A 5,009-nucleotide genomic window follows, 5' to 3' on the forward strand; every position below is an offset into this window, starting at 1 on the left:
ATATATATATATATATTTCTCCCTATTGATTTTGGGGTGACATTTGACATTGAATTTATCCAAACACAAGAAAACAAACAAATCAGTCAGTCAAATCTTTGTCAACATTTTATTAATTATTTGAGGGGTATTAATGCACAGTTAATACACCAGGGGGGAAAAGAGAGAGAATATAATATAAATAATAGTTTAGATTCAGAACTCTTGCCAACCTAGGTAAAAACTTTAAAGGAATAAAAGATCATTTTGTCCATTACTCTCATTATTTGATAAGTATTAATAGATTTAACAGTTTCTAGAGCATCTAAATAAAATCTACATTTTTTGGATCATCCTTTTGTACCTCAAACCAGGGCCGTCAGGACCCCCTCATTTCTAATCGAACACAATGACTTTTATTTGTAAACTTCTTTGAGGACGTTCTCCGTCAGACCTCTGATGGGTCAAACTCTAACTTCGTAAATCCTCATTTCACACAAAAGTTGAAGTAATGAAAAGAATGCTTTTTAAAAACTGGTAGGAGGCTCCACTTTCTACAGACCCCCTTAGTACAAAATTCCACAGCACACAATCAAATTCACCAAAATCTCTACCGACACTCCATATTCAAGCCTATTTCATGGGATTACAAGTGCGCTAAATACAGAAATACACACATTCATGCTCGCACACACACACGCTCACACATACACACACTGCATATAGCGGTTTGGACAAAAGGACATTTTCAACATGTACTTTGACCTGTATAGAAAAGCGCAAGATCATATTCAAATAGTTTAAAGCAACTATGTCACAAAGAAAGAAGCAAAGAAGCAAAAGAAAGTGAATACAGTTCGCACCAAGCTTTGGAAATCATATGTAACGTTGCTGTAGTGCTTTCGACTGCAAGCTATTGCTGTAATTTCGAAATAAATCTGTTGTAGTGTCATGATCGTACAACGTCTGCATATGTGTACGGCACATAATCTAGGAAGACGGGTAATTGAAGCCACGCACAATATTCCTAGTGGAAACTACACGCCACCTTTCGTGTGATGAGATGGCGAATGGACAACTAAACTTCCATTGAGAAAGATACATTCTACTGGGCCAAACTCAAAGCACATTGCTTGTCTAAGGTTTCATTACAGCTCAGTGACAGTATAAAACACAACATAGTCAGAAATGTCATAGAGCGAGCAACACTGAGCTCCTATCTCAGATTTAACCTGGCAACATGTAGGATACTTGCGTTGCCTTGTCCTCTACTCTTGTTCACTCAATAGTATGTGAATCTTTGAAGGGTGAATCTCATAAACCTATGAAGAACATGTTAATGTTGCATTTTAATGCAAAATCAAATGACAGAGTAAAAAATGTAATGTAGTAAATTTAGATTTTTATTTAGTTACTTATTTTTTAAAGTGCCCCTATTATGCCAATTTTCAGTATTGCCTTTCATGCAGTGTGTAATGTAGCTGTATATTTTTGGGAGGGCGTGGCGGATGAAATATGATGTAAGAAATGTGTAGAACATGCCAAGGTTGCATTATAAAATAAAATAAAATAAATAAATATTTTGCTTAAAGAAAATGATGCTTATGCATCTAGACATTTCGCATAATAAAATACATTTAAAAATGTTTTACATTTGCATGACATAGTAAATTGACAAATATTTATTAAAAATAAATAATAAAAAATTTACCTTTTTTAAATTACTGCATCACAATTATTTATTTGTAATAATTATTAATTATTAAAAAGACCTAGTAATTTAAAAACGGTTAATTATTATTATTTTATATATATATATATATATATATATATATGTGTGTGTGTGTGTGTGTGTGTGTGTGTGTGTGTTTGCATTGACATTTTTTACTTTTTTAATATTTTTTTATTTATACATTTTTTTCGATTTTTGGATGAAATAAGATACGTTCCTAACAGTTTTGTGAGATTCACCATTTTAAAAGCCAACCATTTACAGTGCGGTAGGGGGATTTCAGTGTGACGGAAGCCACAGAAGATTTTTATGTGCCATTGATGCAGGACAGTTAAAATGAGAACTGCTACAGTATTTCATGTCAGAAACGTGGGACTCGATGGCAAGGTAGACTAAGTGCTTCACAATTTCATGCGCAACATTAACGAAGGTAGATTGGCTACTAGCACCTTTTGCCTAAAACCACGACATACCAACCCTAGATTTCTTAAGCAACTATGAGATTAAGATCACATTTACACGTATTAGTATAAAATAAACGTATGCAACTTTGAGCTTATTATTTTTTTCTCATTAGATAAATATATTTTTTATAATTTATCCTTTTTTTACCATTTGTGACCTGTATGCTAATAATTTTATGGCAATTTCTTTTTCATGATTTCAAGTACCTCAGTTAGAATTATTAGGGTTTTGGAATACATAATTAATTTATGTTGCAAATGATATATTTTTTCAATCTATAATCTTTTATACAAACTGAGGAAGAATAAAAAGATACACTGCTTCCATAAGTCACCTTCAAGGGGACCATTATGGCTTCAAACATAATTTCCATTTCATATTTGACATAGATTTGCTTTCTAAATTGGGGAATGGAGGACGGGCTTCCCTCGCACGGATCACATGGCAGGCGTTCGGGGTGGCCCGTCTGCCATCAGTTTCTCTCGTGTGGTGGATTTATGTAAAGGAAACTGATCCGAGATCTCACAACACAGAGCCGCTCATTTGAGGTTAGAGAATGGAAGCCTAACAGTGCCTGCAAAGTGCAAGATAAGGAGGGAGGGGGAGGAGGGGTTAAAGTGCAATACCAGCGTTTTCCTCAAACAGGCCTCAATCAGAAGCTTGGGAATCAATATGTGCAGGACCGTTCGGACGTCACGTTTGTTTTTGGACAGACGCTCTCTGATTCGGAAACGTTCGGATAAAGCCTGCAGTGACCATTCTGATTGTGCTCTTCAATGCTTCACACCACGTGCTTGTGCACCCAAAACACTCTCACTATTGCATACAGTCACTGAGGTCTTCAAGTGCATTCCACACACATTGCTTGTACTCCTATCAAAAGTGAATTGAATGGGTGAATCTCACAAAAACATGGGCACTAAAATTTAAGAAAAAAGAAACATTTAGGATAAAAGTCTAATTTTAGCATTGTTAAGATTGCATTGTGACATTATTCTCGTGACTATTAAGCACATTTGCCAAATTATAATTACCATATAGAGCATAAATCATTACTTGCAACCATTTTTTGTAAAAATGAATAAAAAAATGTAAGTATTCATTTACAAATACTACCATAATGTATCAATTCTAAACATTTTAAATAATACTTTTCAAAAAACAAAACAAAAACAGGAACTAAAATGTAACTTTTTTTCACATTGGTAATAAGAATTATATGGAAGCCTGTTTCCACCACAGAATTAATAATAATAATAATAACAATAATAATAATAATAAAACAAGACATAAACTTGCAGATCTGGGAAAAAAAATTCAGAATTGCAAAATATAAACTCAGAATTCTGACTTTTTTCTCACAATTGCAAGTTCATAATCTCCCAATTCTGACTTTCCATAATAGTTTTTTTTCTTTATTAAAAAAGGTAATTACGAATTCACAATTCTGACTGTCTTGCAGTTGCATGTTTATGTCTCATAATTCATTTTTTTTGTCAAAACTGTGAAAAAAAGTTCAGAATTGTAACATAATACGCATTTACCTTTTTTATTTATTTATTTTCATGACGAAAACTGGCTTTCATAGAATAGGCAGATAAAATGTGCTTAATTGTCATAAAAATGTTGCAATACACATAAAAATGAATAATCCTAAAAAAGCATCACTTCCTTGTAGTAAAACAGAATTTTATTTTTCTTTGCCTTGATTTTGAGGTGAAATAATTCTTGTCAGGTTTTGTGATATTCACCCAAATTTCCAGTTTTAATTTTTCAGTTTGAGTCTTAGGGGCTGTTCACACAGGATGCATTTTTGAATTCCACTGCAGCTTTTCCATTGGTTTTCTATGTAAACATGCACTAGATGGACGTGTGTGTCATGCATCTCACACATGGCACGGCAATCTAAGAATGCAGCGCTCAAGATAAAAGTTCAACTTTTAAAAATCACATCTCTAAAACTTGTGTTTTTCATTCCTTTACTTTGTGAATGACCTCTTATGTTTAAGCAAGGACTGAAGACATCACAGATGTCGAAGGGCATTCCTATGCTTTGGAGGATACAATTTTTCCTGCCCACACATTTGTAGTTATTATCAGTATCATTGATTTGAATTTCTCTAATCGTCTGCACTGTATACTCCTTCTACATTAAGCACCACAAGCTCTTATTCCCATAAAAAAACAATCAGACAAAATGAAAGCACACAGCACTACCAAATTTCAAAGCAGTTAAAGGTTTTAACAAATACCTCCGGGTCAACTGCAGCAAACTACAAACTACTCCAAACAGCCCAAAGAGACGCGGGATAGGGAGTTACACAAGGCTACGCGCTTAGACCTCTCACGATTCCGAGCAAGAGACAGGACAAGAAACCACGAAAGCAACACTATTGCACAGTAGCACACTGTTACAACAGCCGTCAATCTAAATCCAACTCTCCATTCAGCTGCCACTGACAAAACAATCCCAAACACACCCGAGGAAAAGCAACTTAAACAATGACCAACTTTTTTGACGCACATTGTTTGAAACCGATGGACGAAAATGAATTGCTTTGAATATATTCATATATAGATATTATATATATACACAGCAGAGTACAACCGTGATAAAATGTTAGCAGTAAATTAGCTCATCATGCTACTTGAATGAGATCGATATTCTTAAAAAAAAACAAAAAAACGTTCAAACACATCATGAAACCACCGGACATGTTGACGTAACTACCCAAAAATTATGTAGAAATGTAACTTCTGCTTTAAAAAAAGTTTCCATAAAGGCCTATGTATATATATATATATATATATATATATATACACATATATATAT

Source organism: Sinocyclocheilus anshuiensis, unplaced genomic scaffold (genome assembly GCF_001515605.1).
Source record: "Sinocyclocheilus anshuiensis isolate Anshui unplaced genomic scaffold, SAMN03320099.WGS_v1.1 scaffold130, whole genome shotgun sequence".
NCBI classification, from domain to species: Eukaryota; Metazoa; Chordata; class Actinopteri; order Cypriniformes; family Cyprinidae; genus Sinocyclocheilus; species Sinocyclocheilus anshuiensis.